The sequence below is a fragment of the Lolium rigidum genome, chromosome 7, assembly GCF_022539505.1.
Source record: "Lolium rigidum isolate FL_2022 chromosome 7, APGP_CSIRO_Lrig_0.1, whole genome shotgun sequence".
In the NCBI taxonomy this organism is placed as follows: domain Eukaryota; kingdom Viridiplantae; phylum Streptophyta; class Magnoliopsida; order Poales; family Poaceae; genus Lolium; species Lolium rigidum.
In genome coordinates this window covers 261430405-261453243 of record NC_061514.1, presented here as the reverse complement: position 1 = coordinate 261453243, position 22839 = coordinate 261430405, and positions in this window count along the sequence as shown.

Sequence of the window (22839 nt, the reverse complement as noted above, 5' to 3'; positions counted from 1 at the left end):
GGGTGTGGCGCCCCCGAGTGCCCCCTGCGCCGCCTCTTCGCCTATAAAAGCCCTTTCGACCTAAAAACGCAGTACCAATTGACGAAACTCCGAGAAAGACTCCGGGCGCCGCCACCGTCGCGAAACTCCAATTCGGGGGACGGAACTGCTGTCCCGGCACCCTGCCGGGACGGGGAAGTGCCCCCGGAAGCCATCTCCATCAACGCCACCGCCTCCATCATGCTCCGTGAGTAGTTCCCCCATGGACTACGGGTTCTAGCAGTAGCTATGTCGGTATTCTCTCCCCCATGTACCTCAATACAATGGTCTCATGAGCTGCCTTACATGATTGAGATTCATCTGATGTAATCGGTGTTGTGTTTGTTGGGATCCGATGGATGATACATTATGATTAGTCTATCTATAAAGTTTGTGAAGTTATTGTTGCTGCAATCTTGTTATGCTTAATGCTTGTCACTAGGGCCCGAGTGGCATGATCTTAGATTTGAGCTCTATATTGTTGCTTAGATTGTATCTACAAGTTGTATGCACATGTCATCGTCCGGAACCAATGGCCCCGAAGTGACGAAATCGGGACAACCGGAGGGGATGGTAGTGATGTGAGGATCACATGTTTTCACGGAGTGTTAATGCTTTGCTCCGGTACTCTATTAAAAGGAGTACCTTAATATCCGAGTAGTTTCCCTTGAGGCCCGACTTGCCACCGGTCTGGTAGGACAAAAGATGTTGTGCAAGTTTCTCGTTGCGAGCACGTACGACTATATACGGAAAACATGCCTACATGATTAATGAATTGATGTTCTTTCTTAATGCTTTATCAATCCTGTCAATTGCCCAACTTGTAATTTGTTCACCCAACACTTGTTACTTGTTATTGGAGAGTTACCACTAGTGTAGATCGGCTGGGAACCCCGGTCCATCTTTCATCATCATATACTCGTTCTACATGTCAACTGTGTTACTGTTACTATTGCTCTCATATTACTGCTACTGCTGTTGTGTTACTTGTTACTATTGCTCTCATACCACTTGCTACTTTCACATCACCCCTGTTGCTAGTGCTTTTCCGAGTGCAGCTGAATTGACAACTCGGTTGTTAAGGCTTATAAGTATTCTTTACCTCCCCTTGTGTCGAATCAATAAATTTGGGTTTTACTTCCCTCGAAGACTGTTGCGATCCCCTATACTTGTGGGTCATCAAGACTATTTTACGGCGCCGTTGCCGGGGAGGCATAGCTCTACTCATAAGTTCACCTGGGGAGTACACTCTACATCTCTCTCTGTTTTATTTTGTTTTGTTTTGCTTAGTTTACTTTTGTCTAGTTTATTTGTGCTTAGTTTATTTCTGTCTAGCATTAGTTTGCTTAGTTTACTTTTGCTTAGTTTATTTTTGTCTTGTTTTATTTGTCTCATATACCCAAAAATCCATAAAAAATTGAAAAACCAAAAAATTAAAAACTGTCTGTTATGGGAGAACCAACAACCTACTTGGAGCTTATAGAATGTTATAATTGTTATAGAGAATCAAGAAGCTGGTAAAATAATGAGTGCTATGATAGAAAAATTGAATACAATTGCTAAAATCTTGCTTGAACGCCATGATATAAACTGTTGCTCTCAACGGGATACTAAACATCTTAAATTTCAATGTGGCTTTAGTGAGGAATTTTTAATTAAGAACTATAATCGGAATTGCTATATTCATTATGGGTTCGAAGAGGTAGAACAATTTGTCTTATTTATGGGAGCCTCAGAGATAGAATCCTTCATGGTTGAGAATTATGAAACTTGTGTTGTTTGTAAGGGCCTTAAAGATTATGTCTCTACTATCCTTAATTCTTGCATAGAATGCTACAGTAGGAATCCTTATATCCTTGATTATAAAGAGAGACACATTAATGCACAAGAATGCACTCACAATTTGCAGGAACCTGCGGAAGAAGAAATTGATGAACCTGAAAGCGCATTGGATGAAAAAGAGGAGGAAATTGATGAACCTGAATGCTCATTGGATGAAAAAGAAGAGGAGAGTGATGAACAAAAGGAGGAAGAATGGATTAGCTACCCATGCCAACCTTCTAATGAGAGTAACTCTTTATCTCTTACACTATTTGATTGTCCTCCATGCTTACCGGAAGAGGTTGAATGTTATGTTCCTGTGGATTCTCTTGAAATAGTACCTATGAGTAATATTTGTGAGAATGATTATGCTACTCGTTATTTATGATAATCCATGCTACTTTGATAAATCTTATGATAATGCTTTGTTTGTGCCCGATGTCGAAATGCATGGTACTAAAGAATTTTGTTTGGCAAATGTCTATGATAAAGCTCTAGATGATGGTCCTATGTTACTTGATAATATTAATTGTACTACTAATGAAAATGGGATTGGAGAGTTCTTGACTTATTCTATGAGTCCCATATCTATTGAGATTGATCACCTACCTTGTTATATTATTAATAAAAGTAAGTTTGAAAGTTTTAATTCCACTATTCTTGAACTTGATAAAAATTATGTGTTTGGAAATCATGAAAAGTATGCTGCATGTGATAGTTATATTGTTGAGTTTATTCATGAAGCTACTGAGAATTATTATGAGAGAGGAAAATATGGTGGTGGAAATTTTCATACACCTCTCTATATGCTTGAAATTTTTGAAGTTATCCTTGTTTTATCCTCTTATGCTTGTCACTTTGTTCTTCATGAATTTATTTGTGTACAAGATTCCTTTGCATAGGAAGCATGTTAGACTTAAATGTGTTATGGATTTTCCTCTTGATGCTCTCTTTTGCTTCCAATACTATTTCTTGCGAGTGCATCGTTAAAACTGCTGAGCTCATCTTAATGGCTATAAAGAAAGCAACTTCTTGGGAGATAACCCATGTGTTATTTTGCTGCAGTACTTTGTTTTATATTTGTGTCTTGGAAGTTGTTTACTACTGTAGCAACCTCTCCTTATCTTAGTTTTGTGTTTTGTTGTGCCAAGTGAAGCCTCTAATCGAAGGTTGATACTAGATTTGGATTACTGCGCAGAAACAGATTTCTTTGCTGTCACGAAGCTGGGTCTAATTCTCTGTAGGTAACTCAGAAAATTATGCCAATTTACGTGAGTGATCCTCAGATATGTACGCAACTTTCATTAGTTTTGAGTTTTCTGATTTGAGCAACGGAAGTATTTTATTAAAATTCGTCTTTACTGGCTGTTCTGTTTTGGCAGATTCTGTCTCTGTTTTTTTTGCATTGTCTCTTGTGGACTTTGAGCGAGGTTTTCTAGACGTAGAGGGCTGTAGCTAATGTTTTATTGAGTTCTTGCAATGTGACACTACAGGACCAAGGTGGATTCAAATTTTTTGAGTACTAACCCCTCTAATGAAGTTTATGAGAAGTTTGGTGTGAAGGAAGTTTTCAAGGGTCAAGAGAGGAGGATGATATATGATCGAGAAGAGTGAAAAGTCTAAGCTTGGGGATACCCCCGTGGTTCATCCCTGCATATTTCAAGAAGACTCAAGCGTCTAAGCTTGGGGATGCCCAAGGCATCCCCTTCTTCATCAACTTATCAGGTTCCTCCCCTGAAACTATATTTTTATTCGGTCACATCATATGTGCTTTACTTGGAGCGTCTGTGTGTTTATTTTCGTTTTGTTTTGTTTGAATAAGATCGGATCCTAGCAATCCTTGTGTGGGAGAGATACACGCTCCGCTTTTTCATATGAACACTCGTGTTCTTCGTTTTACTTTTAATGTTCAATGATAAAAGTTTGAAGCTATTGCACTTATTTATATTTGGGTGAAAACAGAAAATGCCTCATCATGTCTTGGATAATTTGACACTTGGCAATTGTTTTGAGCTTTCAAGTAGATCATGATTAAGTTTTTTCATGTAGTTTAAGCCTATTAGTGGAGAACTACTGTAGAGCTTGTTGAAATTGGTTTGCATAATTGATCTCTCTTAAGGTCTAGATATTTTTACGGTAAAAGTGTTTGAGCAACAAGGAAGACGAGTGTAGAGTATTATAATGCTTGCAATATGTTCTTATGTAAGTTTTGCTGTACCGGTTCATACTTGTGTTTGCTTCAAATAACCTTGCTAGCCCAAAGCCTTGTACTGAGAGGGAATGCTTCTCGTGCATCCAAAACCTTGAGCCAAAACCTATGCCATTTGTGTCCACCATATCTACCTACTATGTAGTATTTCCTGCCATTCCAAAGTAAATTGCTTGAGTGCTACCTTTAAACAATTCAAAAATTTATTACCTCTGATTTGTGTCAATGTTTTATAGCTCATGAGGAAGTATGTGGTGTTTATCTTTCAATCTTGTTGGGCAACTTTCACCAATGGACTAGTGGCTTCATCAGCTTATCCAATAATTTTGCAAAAAGAGCTGGCAATGGGATTCCCAGTCCCAAATTAATTAACCTAAATAGACACTCCTCCATGGTATGTGATTGTTGGACGGCACCCGAAGGATTCGGTTAGCCATGGCTTGTGTAAGCAAAGGTTGGGAGGAGTGTCATCATAATAAAACTAAAAATAAAAAGGCACTCCTTCATGGTATGAGATTGTTGGCGGGCACCGAGGATTCGGTTAGCCATGGTTTGTGAAAGAAAGGTTGGAAGGAGTGCCACCCAAAAATAAAAATAATTCATGGGAGCCGCTCTTTGAAGGTTTGTCTAGCAAGGGGAGTTAGAGTGCCCACTACCATTCGTTGACAACAACAAACACCTCTCAAAACTTTATTTTTATGCTCTCTTTATGTTTTCAAAACCAAAGCTCTAGCACAAATATAGCAATCGATGCTTTCCTCTTTGAAGGACCATTCTTTTACTTTTATGTTGAGTCAGTTACCTACTTCCTCCCACCTTAGAAGCAAACACTTGTGTTAGGCTGTGCATTGATTCTTACATACTTGCATATTTGCATTCATCATATTACTTTGTGTTGACAATATCCATGAGATATACATGTTGAAAGTTAAAAGCATCCGCTGAAACTTATATCTTCCTTTGTGTTGCTTCGATGCCTTTACTTTGAATCTATTGCTTTATGAGTTAACTCTTATGCAAGAATTTTGATGCTTGTCTTGAAAGTACTCTTCATGAAAAGTTTTGCTATATGTTATCTACTTTTTAGCAACTATAGATCATTGCCTTGAGTCACTTCATTCATTTCATATGCTTTGTAATAGTATGATCAAGGTTATGTAAGTAGCATGTCACTACAGAAATTATTCTTTTTATCGTTTACCTGCTCGGGACGGCAGGAACTAAGTTCGGGGATGCTGATACGTCCCGGCGTATCCATAATTTCTGTCGTTCCATGCTTGTTTTATGACAATACTTACATGTTTTGCTTGCACTTTATGATGTTTTTATGCATTTTCCGGAACTAACCTATTAACAAGATGCCACGGTGCCGGTTCTCGTTTTCTGCTGTTTTTGGTTCCGGAAAGGCTGTTCGGGCAATATTCTCGGAATTCGACGAAACGAAGACAAAACCTCCTATTTTTCCCGGAAGCGTCCGAACACCGAAGAAGAGTCGGAGAGGGGCCGGAGGGCCACCACACCACATGGCGGCGCGGGCCGGGCCTAGGCCGCGCCGGCCTAGTGGTGTGGCGCCCTCGAGTGCCCCCTGCGCCGCCTCTTCGCCTATAAAAGCCCTTTCGACCTAAAAACGCAGCACCAATTGACGAAACTCCAGAAAGACTCCAGGGGTGCCGCCACCGTCGCGAAACTCCAATTCGGGGGACAGAACTTTGTCCCGGCACCCTGCCGGGACGGGGAAGTGCCCCCGGAAGCCATCTCCATCAACGCCATCACCTCCATCATGCTCCGTGAGTAGTTCCCCCATGGACTACGGGTTCTAGCAGTAGCTATGTCGGTATTCTCTCCCCCATGTACTTCAATACAATGGTCTCATGAGATGCCTCACATGATTGAGATTCATCTGATGTAATCGGTGTTGTGTTTGTTGGGATCCGATGGATGATACATTATGATTAGTCTATCTATAAAGTTTGTGAAGTTATTGTTGCTGCAATCTTGTCATGCTTAATGCTTGTCACTAGGGCCCGAGTGCCATGATCTTAGATTTGAGCTCTATAATTGTTGCTTAGATTGTATCTACAAGTTGTATGCACATGTCACTGTCCGGAACCAATGGCCCCGAAGTGACAGAAATCGGGACAACCGGAGGGGATGGTAGTGAGGTGAGGATCACATGTTTTCATGGTGTGTTAATGCTTTGCTCCGGTGCTCTATTAAAAGGAGTACCTTAATATCCAGTAGTTTCCCTTGAGGCCCGGCTGCCACCGGCTGGTAGGACAAAAGATGTTGTGCAAGTTTCTCATTGCGAGCACGTACGACTATATACGGAAAACATGCCTACATGATTAATGAATTGATGTTCTTTCTTAATGCTTTATCAATCCTGTCAATTGCCCAACTGTAATTTGTTCACCCAACACTTGTTACTTGTTATTGGAGAGTTACCACTAGTGTAGATCGCTGGGAACCCCGGTCCATCTCTCATCATAATATACTTGTTCTACATGTCATTGGAAGTAGTATCAACTATCTTCTCGTGCCATTGCTCTCATATTTCTATTACTGCTCGTTGTGTTATCTGTTACTACTGCTCTCATATTATTGCTACTTTTACATCACCCCTGTTGCTAGTGCTTTTCCAGTGCAGCTGAATTGACAACTCGGTTGTTAAGGCTTATAAGTATTCTTTACCTCCCCTTGTGTCGAATCAATAAATTTGGGTTTTACTTCCCTCGAAGACTCGTTGCGATCCCCTATACTTGTGGGTCATCAAGACTATTTTCTCGGCGCCGTTGCCGGGGAGGCATAGCTCTACTCATAAGTTCACCTGGGGAGTACACTCTACCTCTCTCTCTGTTTTATTTTATTTTGTTTTGTTTAGTTTACTTTTGTCTAGTTTATTTGTGCTTAGTTTATTTCTGTCTAGTATTAGTTTGCTTAGTTTACTTTTGCTTAGTTTATTTTTGTCTTGTTTTATTTGTCTCATATACCCAAAAATCCATAAAAATTTGAAAAACCAAAAAATTAAAAACTGCTGTTATGGGAGAACCAACAACCTACTTGGAGCTTATAGAATGTTATAATTGTTATAGAGAATCAAGAACTGGTAAAATAATGAGTGCTATGATAGAAAAATTGAATACAATTGCTAAAATCTTGCTTGAACGCCATAATATAAACTCGTTGCTCTCAACAGGATACTAAACATCTTAAATTTCAATGTGGCTTTAGTGAGGAATTTTTAATTAAGAACTATAATCGGAATTGCTATATTCATTATGGGTTCGAAGAGGTAGAACAATTTGTCTTATTTATGGGAGCCTCTGAGATAGAATCCTTCATGGTTGAGAATTATGAAACTTGTGTTGTTTGTAAGGGCCTTAAAGATTATGTCTCTACTATCCTTAATTCTTGCATAGAATGCTACAGTAGGAATCCGTATATCCTTGATTATAAAGAGAGACACATTAATGCACAAGAATGCACTCACAATTTGCAGGAACCGGTGGAAGAAGAAATTGATGAACCTGAAAGCTCATTGGATGAAAAAGAGGAGGAAATTGATGAACTTGAAAGCTCATTGGATGAAAAAGAAGAGGAGAGTGATGAACAAAAGGAGGAAGAATGGATTAGCTACCCATGCCAACCTTCTAATGAGAGTAACTGTTTATCTCTTACACTATTTGATTGTCCTCCATGCTTACCGGAAGAGGTTGAATGTTATGTTCCTGTGGATTCTCTTGAAGTATTGCCTATGAGTAAAACTTGTGAAAATAATTATGCTACTGTTATTTATGATAATCCATGCTACTTTGATAAATCTTATGATAATGCTTTGTTTGTGCCTGATGTCGAAATGCATGTTACTAAAGAATTTTGCTTGGCAAATGTTTATGATAAAGCTCTAGATGATGGTCCTATGTTACTTGATAATATTAATTGTGCTACTAATGAAAATGGGATTGGAGAAGTATTGACTTTATTTAGGAGTCCCATATATCTTGAGATTGATCAACTACCTTGTTATATTATTAATAAAAGTAAGTTTGAAAGTTTTAATTCCACTATTCTTGAACTTGATAAAAATTATGTGTTTGGAAATCATGAAAAGTATGCTGCATGTGATAGTTATATTGTTGAGTTTGTTCATGAAGCTACTGAAAATTATTATGAGAGAGGAAAATATTGTTGTAGAAATTTTCATGGTACTAATACACCTCTCTATATGCTGAAATTTTTGAAGTTGTTCTTGTTTCATCTTCTTATGCTTGTCACTTTGTTCTTCATGAATTTATTTGTGTACAAGATTCCTATGCATAGGAAGCATGTTAGGCTTAAACTTGTTTTGGATTTGCCTCTTGATGCTCTCTTTTGCTTCAAATACTATTTCTTGCGAGTGCATCATTAAAACTGCTGAGCCCATCTTAATGGCTATAAAGAAAGCAACTTCTTGGGAGATAACCCATGTGTTATTTTGCTACAGTACTTTGTTTTATATTTGTGTCTTGGAAGTTGTTTACTACTGTAGCAACCTCTCCTTATCTTAGTTTTGTGTTTTGTTGTGCCAAGTGAAGCCTCTAATTGAAGGTTGATACTAGATTTGGATTACTGCGCAGAAACAGATTTCTTTGCTGTCACGAATCTGGGTCTAATTCTCTGTAGGTAACTCAGAAAATTATGCCAATTTACGTGAGTGATCCTCAGATATGTACGCAACTTTCATTAGTTTTGAGTTTTCTGATTTGAGCAACGTAAGTATTTTATTAAAATTCGTCTTTACTGGCTGTTCTGTTTTGGCAGATTCTGTCTCTGTTTTTTGCATTGTCTCTTGTGGACTTTAAGCGAGGTTTTCTAGACGTGGAGAGCTGTAGCTAATGTTTTATTGAGTTCTTGCAATGTGCCAATACAGGACCAAGGTGGATTCAAATTTTTTGAGTACTAACCCCTCTAATGAAGTTTATGAGAAGTTTGGTGTGAAGGAAGTTTTCAAGGGTCAAGAGAGGAGGATGATATATGATCAAGAAGAGTGAAAAGTCTAAGCTTGGGGATGCCCCCGTGGTTCATCCCTGCATATTTCAAGAAGACTCAAGCGTCTAAGCTTGGGGATGCCCAAGGCATCCCCTTCTTCATCAACTTATCGGGTTCCTCCCCGAAACTATATTTTTATTCGGTCACATCATATGTGCTTTACTTGGAGCGTCTGTGTGTTTATTTTCGTTTTGTTTGTGTTTGAATAAATTCGGATCCTAGCTATCCTTGTTTGGGAGAGAGACACGCTCCGCTTTTTCATATGAACACATGTGTTCTTCGTTTTACTTTTAATGTTCAATGATAAAAGTTGGAAGCTACAATACTTATCTTTATTTGGTTGGAAAAGGAAAATGCCTCATATGTCGTGGATAATTTGACACTTGGCAATTGTTTTGAGCTCTCAAGTAGATCATAAGTTTTTGCATGTAGTTTAAACCTATTAGTGGAGAACTACCGTAAAGCTTGTTAAAATTGGTTTGCATAATTGATCTCTCTTAAGGTCTAGATATTTTCTACGGTAAAAGTGTTTGAGCAACAAGGAAGACGAGTGTAGAGTATTATAATGCTTGCGATATGTTCTTATGTAAGTTTTGCTGTACCGGTTCATACTTGTGTTTGCTTCAAACAACCTTGCTAGCCTAAGCCTTGTACTGAGAGGGATTACTTCTCGTGCATCCAAAACCTTGAGCCAACCACTATGCCATTTGTGTCCACCATACCTACCTACTATGTGGTATTTCCTGCCATTCCAAAGTAAATTGCTTGAGTGCTACCTTTAAACAATTCAAAATGCTTCTCAATTTGTGTTAATGTTTTATAGCTCATGAGGAAGTATGTGGTGTTTATCTTTCATTCTTGTTGGGCAACTTTCACCAATGGACTAGTGGCTTCATCCGCTTATCCAATAATTTTGCAAAAAGAGTCGGCAATGGGATTCCCAGTCCCAAATTAATTAACCTAAATAGACACTCCTCCATGGTATGTGATTGTTGGACGGCACCCGAAGGATTCGGTTAGCCATGGCTTGTGTAAGCAAAGGTTGGGAGGAGTGTCATCATAATGAAACTAAAATAAAAAGGCACTCCTTCATGGTATGAGATTGTTGGCGAGGCACCCGAGGATTCGGTTAGCCATGGTTTGTGAAAGAAAGGTTGGAAGGAGTGCCACCCAAAAATAAAAATAATTCATGGGAGCCGCTCTTTGAAGGTTTGTTTGGCAAGGGGGTTAGTGTACCCATTACCATTCGTTGACAACAACAAACACCTCTCAAAATTTTACTTTTTATGCTCTCTTTATGTTTTCAAAACCAAAGCTCTAGCACAAATATAGCAATCGATGCTTTCCTCTTTGAAGGACCATTCTTTTACTTTTATGTTGAGTCGAGTTACCTACTTCCTCCCACCTTAGAAGCAAACACTTGTGTTAATCGTGCATTGATTCTTACATACTTGCATATTTGCATTCATCATATTACTTTGTGTTGACAATTATCCATGAGATATGCATGTTACAAGTTGAAAGCAACCGCTGAAACTTATATCTTCCTTTGTGTTGCTTCGATGCCTTTACTTTGAACTTATTGCTTTATGAGTTAACTCTTGTGCAAGAATTTTGATGCTTGTCTTGAAAGTACTCTTCATGAAAAGTTTTGCTATATGTTATCTACTTTTTAGCAACTATAGATCATTGCCTTGAGTCACTTCATTCATTTCATATGCTTTGTAATAGTATGATCAAGGTTATGTAAGTAGCATGTCACTACAGAAATTATTCTTTTTATCGTTTACCTGCTCGGGACGAGCGAGAACTAAGCTTAGGGATGCCGATACGTCCCCGACGTATCCATAATTTCTGTCGTTCCATGCTTGTTTTATGACAATACTTACATGTTTTGCTTGCACTTTATGATGTTTTTATGCGTTTTCCGGAACTAACCTATTAACAAGATGCCACAGTGCCAGTTCCTGTTTTCTGCTGTTTTTGGTTCCAGAAAGGCTGTTCGGGCAATATTCTCGGAATTCGACGAAACGAAGACAAAACCTCCTATTTTTCCCGGAAGCGTCCAGAACACCGAAGAAGAGTCGGAGAGGGGCCAGAGGGCCACCACACCATAGGGCGGCGCGGCCTGGCCTGGGCCCGCGCCGGCCTGTGGTGTGGCGCCCTCAGGTGCCCCCCTGCGCCGCCTCTTCGCCTATAAAAGCCCTTTCGACCTAAAAACGCAGCACCAATTGACGAAACTCCAGAAAGACTCCAGGGGCGCCGCCACCGTCGCGAAACTCCAATTCGGGGGACAGAACTTTGTCCCGGCACCCTGCCGGGACGGGGAAGTGCTCCGGAAGCCATCTCCATCAACGCCATCACCTCCATCATGCTCCGTGAGTAGTTCCCCCATGGACTACGGGTTCTAGCGATAGCTATGTCGGTATTCTCTCCCCCATGTACTTCAATACAATGGTCTCATGAGATGCCTCACATGATTGAGATTCATCTGATGTAATCGGTGTTGTGTTTGTTGGGATCCGATGGATGATACATTATGATTAGTCTACCTATAAAGTTTGTGAAGTTATTGTTGCTGCAATCTTGTCATGCTTAATGCTTGTCACTAGGGCCCGAGTGCCATGATCTTAGATTTGAGCTCTATAATTGTTGCTTAGATTGTATCTACAAGTTGTATGCACATGTCATCGTCCGGAACCAATGGCCCCGAAGTGACAGAAATCGGGACAACCGGAGGGGATGGTAGTGAGGTGAGGATCACATGTTTTCATGGTGTGTTAATGCTTTGCTCCGGTGCTCTATTAAAAGGAGTACCTTAATATCCAGTAGTTTCCCTTGAGGCCTGGCTGCCACCGGCTGGTAGGACAAAAGATGTTGTGCAAGTTTCTCATTGCGAGCACGTACGACTATATACGGAAAACATGCCTACATGATTAATGAATTGATGTTCTTTCTTAATGCTTTATCAATCCTGTCAATTGCCCAACTGTAATTTGTTCACCCAACACTTGTTACTTGTTATTGGAGAGTTACCACTAGTGTAGATCGCTGGGAACCCCGGTCCATCTCTCATCATAATATACTTGTTCTACATGTCATTGGAAGTAGTATCAACTATCTTCTCGTGCCATTGCTCTCATATTTCTATTACTGCTGCTGTGTTACTGTTACTACTGCTCTCATATTACTGCTACTTTTACATCACCCCTGTTGCTAGTGCTTTTCCAGGTGCAGCTGAATTGACAACTCAGTTGTTAAGGCTTATAAGTATTCTTTACCTCCCCTTGTGTCGAATCAATAAATTTGGGTTTTACTTCCCTCGAAGACTGTTGCGATCCCCTATACTTGTGGGTCATCAGGCAGCCCTTCTTACGGGCACGCACATGAACACAGAAGAACTTGTACTGAGAAACTTGTAACCTGTTGAGATCAATAGAGAAGATGATCTAGAGCGAGTTCTTCCTTATGTCTTTCTTCTTTAACCTCTAGCCTTGGCTAAGGTCTTGAGGAAACCATCCGGAAGTTCATCCCATCTAATCACAAACCCTCCCCTGAATCCTCTTGCGTCCATTCGGCCCCAACCTAAGCCATCATATGGCATCTGTTTGTTCACCACGACGACAGGGCCGTAATTGAGATGGGCTTGGAGGATATACACGTGGAGCGTCTCTGAAGCGGCCTTGCACGAGAGTTTGGGCTAGATTGCCCGTGTATCTGTATATTATAGTAGATTGCATCTTAGTTTAGAATTAAGAGATAGAGTTTAGCTCGTACACGGTTAGGTGTATTCCAGAGATAGAAAGTCTACGGACTATAAATATGTACCAAGGGTTATTGAGAAAGGAGGACAATCACGTTCACAACAAACACAATCTAGGCGCATCGCCACCCTTTGTTTCGAGGGTTTCTTCCGGGTAAGCATCATGCTGCCTAGATCGCATCTTGCGATCTAGGCAGTATAGGTTTATTCGTTATCTTGTGTTGCTCGTACTGAAGTCTTGTTGATGGCGAGTAACACTACTTATCGTAGGTGTTTTGGGGCTTGCATCGATGCTTTTCTTATACATATTTGCTTAGCTATGCTACCCCTCGATATCTAGCCGCCCTTACACCTATCTTAGGTGTAAGGGCGGCATCTTGCTTCGTCTTTATTTAGTAGATTTGATCTGTTATAGTTGCTCCTTGTTCTTCAAGGATTAGTTTAATATCTATATGGTTAGGCCTTGCAAACGGGTTGAACGATCCGGTAGTGCGCTAGGTATGGTTTGCCGACCCTAGAAGGGATGTTCCGGGAATCGACTCCGTGTTGGTTTTTAGGCCTCTTTTAGGGTTAGTTTTCCATCATCTTTCGTATCTGCTAGGCTCAACCACGTGTAGGATGTTCCGGTTATACGGTGAAAACCCTAAACTGTCGTCGATCGATTTAGCTTAATATTAATGAAGCAGGATACCCATGTTATTGCAAGATCTAATATGAACCATGGGTCAATCGGCTCTTTGAGCCGATGAGCGAGGTAACCTGAGAGCCGATCGAGGCTCATTTAATGTTTACGTGTCTACCATGCAGGAAACTAATCGAAACGATCCAACACCTTCCTGACCAGGTATAGGTCAGGTGGCACGCCCTTGCGACCGTCAGGACGTGTGCCAGAGCATTGCGGGACGTTGACCGAGGGACCAGGGCCCACCAGCAGTCCTGGGAGCCTCCCGGCTCTTCGTGTTGCTCGCCGCTGCTCGCCGGTGGGTTTTGGCAGGCAACACCTTCATCATGGCTTAGATCCTCGCCTTGACCTTTAGTGTCGTTGTGTGGGGCATCATCATCATCATCATCATGAGAGTCGGATGACTCGGGGGTATTTGGAATGGGAGTATCCATGGAGATTACCCCCGAGCCATTCGGTGAAGAACTTGAAGCTTGACATGGTTCACTTGATGTTGATTGTTGTGGTAGATGAGCTTGCGGTAGTTGTTGATGTTGTTCTTGAGTTTGTTGAGGTACGCTTGCACTTGATTGTTGAGTTGTTGTTGAAGTTGATCATGAGGTTGTTGTAGAGGTTGGCTTGCACTTGTATGATCAATGGAAGAAGCTTGGCCTTGTGGTGTAGATGGCTCCACTTGGGTGGAACTTGGTCCTTCCCCGGTACTCATAGAAGGTACCATTTGATTTCGGCGAGTGCCAACACCCATCCTTCCTACGGTAACCGGGGGAATTGCATCTCCTTTCTCACAAGAAGCACTTCGCTCCTCTAAAGATCTATTATCTTCATCGAATGTCACATCACAAGATTCTACAACTCGCCGATTTGACTTGTTGAAGACTCTATAGGCGTGAGAATCCGTAGCATAACCAACGAAAATTCCTTCTTGAGCTCTTGAATCAAACTTGGAGAGTCTTGTGTCCTTGACAAGCACATAGCATTTGCATCCGAAGACCTTGAAGTATGACACATTGGGCTTGTTTCCGGTGAGAATCTCATATGGTGTCTTCTCTAGACCCTTGCGAAAGTATAGGCGATTAGTAGCATGGCATGCGGTAGAAATAGCTTCCACCCAAAAGTTGTAGTTTGACTTGTACTCAATCATCATTGTTCGGGCGGCTTCAATCAAGGTTCGATTCTTCCTTTCGGTGACCCCGTTTTGTTGGGGAGTATATGGCGAGGAGTATTGATGTTGGATTCCTTCTTCGCCGAGGAAGTCATCCAAGGTGTAGTTCTTGAACTCCGTTCCATTGTCGCTCCTTATTGCGAGAATCGTGGCATTGTACTTGCGTTGAACTTGGTTGGAAAACTCCATCATGGTCCGTTGAGTCTCACTCTTGTACTTGAAGAAGAATACCCAACAATAGCGTGAATAGTCATCAACAACGACGAGGCAATACTTCTTCCCTCCAAGACTTTCATGAGACGGTGGACCGAAGAGATCAACATGTAGGAGCTCCAAGCATCTTGTGGTAGAGATGATTGTCTTGGCCTTGTGAGGAGCTCCATGCATTTTTCCTTGTACGCAAGCCCTATACACACGATCTTTGCAAAAGGAAACATCCTCTTTTAGTCCGAGAATGTGGCCACCCTTGTGGAGACTTTGCAAAGTCCTCATGTTGACATGGGCTAGTCGGCGATGCCATAACCAACCCTTGTCACCTTTAGCGAATAGGCAAAGAGCGGAGGATGTTGTTTTTCCGGAGAAATCAACAAGATGTCGGGTAGTGTCTTTCTCCACAAGAGGACCACCATATGTTCATCGAAAAAAGTACATAGACCCATACGAGCAATTTGATGAACGGAGAGTAAATTGTAACCAAGGGTCTCGACAAGGAGGACATTCACAAGTGAGATGTCGGGTGTTACCACCACCTTGCCAAGACCCAATACCTTAGAGCACGTGTTGTCGCCATATGAAACGGTAGAGTGAGATGGCTTGAGGTCGACAACAATATCCTTGCTTCCGGTCATATGACTTGTGGCTCCACTATCAACCACCCATTTAGCGCTACCGGAAGCATAGTCCTACAAGGAATCAAGTCTTGGATTTAGGTACCCATTTTTCAATGGGTCCTAACATGTTAGTAACAAGGGGTTTGGGAACCCAAATAGTCCAATCAACATTGTCCTCTAGAGGACCAATAAAGCGAGCACGAATATGTCCATAGTAATCAACGAAAAGAACATGAGAAGGATTGTTAGAGTCGGCGAAACCTGGTGTGGTGGCGTCGGGAATTCCACCCCTCCTTGAGCGAGGATGTTCTTCCTCATGATTGATCCTCATGTTCTCCTTGTTGTTCCACTTCTTGGTCCTCCTTCTTCTCTTTCTCTTCGGCTTGTAAGACGCTCCTTCCTCATTGCAATAGCCCTCATTGACTCCACCTTTGGCCTCAATGACTCCCTCCAAGTATTTAGCTTGGATTTGGAGTCTATCAATCATGGCCTTCAAGCGGTTTACTTCATCTTCATGCTCCGGTTGGGGATGAGTGATATCAAACACTTGAACTTCCTTTGCCTTGTTCACCCGGAAATGTTCCAACAAAGCTTCTTCTTGGAGAGAGTTCATCTTCTTAAGGAGTTGCTTGTCACTCTCTATCTTGGCCATGTCTTCTTCATGCTTGCAACACACACGGTCCTTGCTCAACGGAAAGTACTCCTTCAAAGCTTCTTCTTGCATGGAATTGACCTCCATGAGCTTAGCTTCACTCCTTCTCAAAGAGGCTATTTCTTCCTCATGATCACAACAAGTGACTTTCTCTTTGCTCATACGGAGGCATTCCACTAAGGACTCTTCTTGCATGCCACTCAAACTCAAAATCTTGGCCTTGGGGTTCTCAAGAGTGGCGATTTCTTCTTCATGATTGCAACATGATGTCTTCTCCTTGCACAAGCGGTAATACTCATCCAAGGATTCTTCTTGAAGAGCATTGACTTCCAAGATTAGAGCGTTGTGCCTCTTCAAGGAAGCAACTTGATCAACAAGCTCGGCATGACAAGAGTTGGGGTCTTCCTCATCTTTCTTCTTATTGGCTTCCTCAAGAGAAAGCATCTCTTTCTTGAGCTCACCCACCAATCCAAGAGCATGATCTCGGTCCTTGGTGAGTTGAGAGATGATGGCATCATTAGAGTCCTCAAGAGTGATCGCACTCGCTTCAAGAGACATGCGCAAGTTTTGTTCTTCCTCAAGTGCTTGATTGAGAGAGGCAATCTCATTTGCCGCCTCCCTTTCAAGCCTTTCCTTCTCCTCTATAAGGTCTTGAGATGCACCAAGTTGGGCCAAGAGATCCCCAACATGAGTCTTGGTATCCCCTTGCATGTTAGTGAGAAAAGACCAACCCCACAATCTCACGCTTAATGGTGAGACTAGTGGCATCATCAATAGATAAAGCATTAGATAGAGGTGTGGGTTTGGAAGGGGATTCTATCTCCGAGGATACCTTTTCCATGAGGCAACGGGCGTTGTTGGTGTCGAGGTTCTCATTAGGAGAGTCGAAGAGGGAGATAGAGGGGGTGGTAATGGCGATGGCGGCCACCCCCTCCCCTTCCTTGTTGGAGCACTTGTCCTCATGCTCCCCATCTTCATCGGAGGAGTACTCTTCACGAATGATGAAGGCTCTTGGCTTCTTGGTGGAGGAGACCTTGTCGTCATCGGGCTTGGAGGAGAACTTGGAGAATCCTTTGGAGAGTGACTTGAACTTCTCCTTGCGGACAAGCCTTCCACCATTATCTTCTCTCTTCTCATAGATACAATCCGCAACGAAATGACTCTTGTCACCGCAATCGTAGCATGTTCTCCCCCTTTGCCCCTCCCTTGGGCTATTGGAGAAGCTTCTTGGGGAATCACGTGATCTTCTTGGTCTTGTGCTTCGGGACTTGTTTCCCTCCCAAAATTTCTTGGCGGCGAGAGCCATGTGCTCATGATAGTTGTTCTTGAGATCATCCGGACCCCACTCAATATGATCCTCATCGCTTTCACTAGCCTCATGTACCTTCAACTTCAATGAAAGGTTGGGCTTGCAAGTGTTGTGGGCACGAGCAACAAGATCCTCCGCATTCTTTTTGGAGATGTCCAAAGCGATGACTTCACTAAGGACTTCATCGGATGTCATAGCACGGAAGGAGGCGTTTTGGCGGATGGCCGTTGTCGAGGGTACTCCTCGGCAATGCCCTCCGATTGGGGCTTAGGGTTGACGGAATCCTGTAGGCTGACACGAGACATCGGTTCACAGACAAGCGGGGAGAGCAATTTACCCAGGTTCAGGGCCCTCGATGAGGTAACACCCCTACGTCCTGCTCGTCCGATCTTGATTATGAAAATATCGGGTTACAATGGGGTGCCGAAGGTTTCGGTTGTGATCTCGTCGAGAGGCTAAGTGCTACGGCGACCTAGCTCTAGGTTTCTGATGGCTAAAGTTGCTAAGATTAATTGTGTCCTCCGGCAGCCCCTCTCCTTGCCTTTATATAGGAGGCCGGGTCTCAAGAGATCTGTCCGGGTACGACTAGGTTTACAAAAGACCTAGCTCTAAACTTTCCTTGTTCGGCTCCTCTTCGTCTTGTTCTTCAAGAAATCCTCTTCAGCACCGTCCTAGTGGCCCACCTTTCCATCGGGTATCTTCATGGGCCTCCCGTTGGGCCGCACAGGATAGGGCAATGTCGGTTACCCGAAGGGTAATGCCCACGTCAGTAGTCCCCGAGTGTCTAGCCGAAGATTTTTCGGGTAGAAACTAAAGCATGCCTCCACTGAACGTTCTTCTGCTTCGATTGGTCTTGTCAATCTTGTAACAACTTCATCTTCTTTTATCGGGTGCGCGTCAGCGCTCCCGATGGGAGTAGCCCAAGAGTCTAGATACGGATGCTTGCAATCCGTGTGTAGACTCAAGTTGTGCCACTCGAATGTATTCTTCTGCCGAAGTTTCTTGCAAGTCTTCACAGGTCATCCGATAGATGCATGTCAGGGCTTGTACTTTTCAGTAAAGCTTGAACGCGTAAAGGATATGGAGTAACGTGTCCAGCTTTGCTGGTTAACTGCCGTTGGCAAAACAACGTTACTCTACTCAGAATCAAGTCCCCGGGCATGATCCTGGACTGCAAAAAAGTTCTATTGGGTGCGCATCCAGCGCTCCAAATGGGAGTAGTCCCCGAGTCTGGGTGCGGGCGCTTGCGACCGGGTGCAGGCTTGAGCTGAGGAACCCACTCTTTTTGTTTAAATATTTCTTTACGCCCTTCTTCTTGAAAAAACCTTCGCATGCTCTTTTATCGGGTGCGCGTTCAGCGCTCCCGATGGGAGTAGCCCCCGAGTCTAGGCGCGGATGCTTGCAATCCGTGTGTAGACTCCAGTTGACCACTCGACAGTTTCATTTCTTTGACTCACCAACCAAGCTTTTATGACGTCAGTGATGACTTCACCATTGTCACCGCCTTGACAGGACACGACCTGTTGGGGCCCATCTTATTCCTGTGTGGTCCTGTTTTTAAGAAATGACCGCTTCTCGAGCGCGGTTACCAAAGCGTCTCCTCGATTCCCGTGATTTGTTGATGAAAAAGAGCCTCTTTCAGCAAATTGGGGACGCGTGCTCGTCCTATCCTTAGCTTTGTATTTTATAACCTCTTGTTGCAAATCTTCTCCTCATTACACACCTTCATTGCATCCTTTTCTTCCTCATTCATCCCCTGCGTTCAAAACTACCGCGCCGCCATTACCAAATCCAGATCTCTCGTGAATCCGCAAGATGGGGAAGAAGAAGATCTCCACCCTTGCCACTAGTGCTGCGAGCAGCGGCGCCGCCGCCAGATCTTCTCCAAACCCTCTGAAAAGGAGCGCCTCCCATGCTCCTCCTCTAGCTCCGGCGCCGCCAGCGCCATCAAGCTCCGTCGCTGGATCCATCCCCGGCGATTGGCCTGCTTCCACCACCACGAAGCGTGATGAGAAGAAGGCTAAGAGCCTCGGATACATTCCTTCTGAAGAGGGGAATGTTATTCTCCCAGGTGCGATTTCACGGCCCAATTCCCCTGCTGGTTTTACCGTGATGTTCTTATCTTTTTTGCATCGAGGTCTTTCACTTCCTGCCCACAAATTCCTTCAACAACTTCTCCGAGTTTACGAGATCCAACTGTGGCAGTTAACTCCTAATTCAATCCACCATCTTGCTATCTTTATTACTTTATGTGAATCATTCTTGGGCATCGAGCCACACTTTGGCTTTTGGAAGAAAATCTTCTTCGTGAAGAGGTACAACAGCAGTGGCGGTTCTTTCGTCATTGGCGGAGTTGGTTTCGTTGCTCGCAAAGAAGTTAATTACTTCAATTTCCCGATGAGGGAGTCTGTGCAAGGATGGAGACTAAAGTGGTTCTATATTAAAGATTCTCCAAGAGCCGAACTCCAGCTTCCTCGCTTTTCCGATGTCCTTGAATCCAAGCCTAAACAATCTTGGAAAAATACCCTTTCTCCCGATGAGAAACCAGCTGTCGACAGGTTATTTGCCAGATTCCTTCGGATCAAGGAAGCCGATGGTCAAACTATGATAGGCACAGAAGTAGCCTTTGTATTCTTGAGACGTCGAGTTCAGCCGATCATGGCTAGAGCCCACCCGATGTGGTTGTATTCAGGTCCAAGTGATGAGACTAGGATAAATGCTGCCGAATTATCCGAAAAAGAGCTACTTGACAAAGTTCGTCGTCTTACTCACTTCAGCCAGGAAGATTCGATCCCTCTCACATCTTCCCATGTACTACTTGATGAAGTTCGTCGTCTTACTCACTTCAGCCAGGAAGATTCGATCCCTCTCACATCTTCCCATGTACCTTTTGACGCTGATCACCCGCCAACTGAGGTAATTTCTTTCTTTCACATTCTCATTGTGTCGTTCTTCTTTGATAGTCACGACTGCCATTGTGCTTACTTGTTTTACTTTTGACAGAATCTCATAAATCCTGATTACTCTCAAGACCTGCCTAACGATACTTCTGAGAGAGGAGACTCCTCAGTCCCCGTGGGATCTCATACTGAGGGAAATGCAAGTTCGGAAGCCGAACAAGTTGACCCAACAAATCTTGAAGCCATCCCTATTGATCCCAAATCTGCAGCCGACAATATTAGCGACACAGCGGGGTCAATGCATGATGACGACGCTGATCACGCTGCCTTTGTTGATGCAGCTGCGGAGGAGGCTGAGGCGTTGCCTTCGAAGAGGTCATTCGGCGGCTTTGCCGATGAAGATGATCTTTGGGATCTGTAAGTCCTTGCTTTTCTTCAAAACCTACGTTTTTGCCTTTGTTACCCTCTGTTTTGACTCCGTCAACTTTTTCCTTCTGTAGTGGAGAAGACTTCATCGAGCCTCCACCCAAAAAGTCTAAAATCGGCGCTGCTCCGCCGGATCTTGCAGCTTCCGAGGCTTCGGCCCCTGCTACGATCCCTGCAGCCCAAATGTCGACTTCTTCTTCCCTTTCTAAAGGGAAAGATATTCCTTCAGCTGCCGCTGCCGCAACTCCTTCTTCAGGAAAACCTGTAAGTCTTTTCTTTCTTTGAATCAATAGCTCTTCATATAAACCTCGAGTATTCATGCAACAAAACTTTTTTCCTTTAAGGACTTGCAAGCTGTTATATCTTCCTTAGAATCCTTAGCCTCCCAATACGCTTCTTTGGAAGTCGACAAGGCCCGTCTGCAGAAGGAGGTCGAGTCCTCCTCCTCGAAATTGGAAGGCGCAATCAAAATTGCTGCCGAAGCTCATGCAGAAATTGACGCTTTGAAAGGGGAACTGGGGAGCTGAAGAGGAGGCTGAAAGATGAAGAAAACGCCAGGCTCACTGCCGAAGCTCGGGCGATAGAGAAGGATGATCTTGTCCACCAATCCTCTCTGGCTTTGCTCAGTAATCCCCTTTTTGTGCTCTTCTTGATTATCGTTTTTACAAACACTGATTCTTTTGCTAATGCCCTTCTTCACACCCTATCCTTTTCAGGAGCTGCTGATATCCCTACCGAAGCTCTGGACGGGGTCCCGAATAATTCTCCGTCAAACACTCTGTCGATGACGCTTGCGTCTCATCAACTTGTTTAGGACCTTCTCCAGAAGGGCAAAGGAGCCATGGCGCGGATCCATTTGATGATTTTCCCCAAGATTAGTCAAGACAAGACTTTGGGGCAGCTGTTCAACGCTTTTGCTATCAACACCAAGGAGGTTATCGAGGTATTCAAACGTACTTCGCGTACCTATGGTGCCCTCCTAGCCTTCCAACTTATGATGCGTCATGGCTTCAAAGCTAACATTGAAGAGATGTCCAAGGAGCTTCCAAGGGGACCCGACGGAAAATTCGTTGATCTGAGTACCTTTAATGCTTCGGCTCTTACATGTGCTCGCCAGCTCCTTGAATTGGTTGAGGCAAAAAGATCGTCGGCTGTTCCCAATTTATCAAACCAAACCCAAGCCCCTTGAACCTTGTAATTTTGCTGGATCAAAAACGATGTCTTGTCATAAAACCTTACGTGGTTGTAATGAATTTCCTGCTGGCAATGTTGCCAGCATAACTTTGCTATAATATTTGCATTCCAGCGCTCCCGATGGGAGTAATTTCCAATGCTGACTCCATGTAATCCATCGCGCCTTTGGACGACATTTTTGCAGGTTTTCCCCGTGCCTACTTTTGTCGATGACTCCTCGGGTGCTGTCCCTGAAAGTGATCGATTCCAACGCATGAAGGACCGGATCGCGCAAATGGAGAAGGATATGTGCAGCACTTATGCCTTAGCTGCCATTATCAATAAGAAAAATGAGATTGCCGCAGATGCTGAGCGCTATGCACCTACTGAACTGTACAAGTCTACCGAAAGTTTGAACTGTAAGTGCCCCGGCTCTCTTGCTCTTTGTTGTTTCATGGAAAGCACTTTCTCATCTTCTGCTGGTTCCTTTGTCAGTCGTAGCTTTGAACAAGGCTGAAATAAACAAGCGTATACATGAGCGTGTAAACGCACTGACCCAGCTATAGTCAGCAAACGAAGTTTTCTGGAGGGAACAGTCGAAGGCTTCGACTGTCGCGAAGTTCCAAGACCGGGTCCAACAGGTGCATCGATTCTTCGACAAACGCTACAAGGGGCTGAGAGTAATATGGAAGACAATGTTTCCCTTGAACGCAATCCCTCCCACGTTGTTGACTTTAATGTCAGAATTCAGCAATGCCAAGAAGATCCGAGACTTGGTGCGAGCTCAAGTGTTTGCGGGAGCTAGGTTTACACTTGCCCTCATTCTTGTGCGTTATCCTTCTGCAAACCTGCTTTCCATCGCCAAT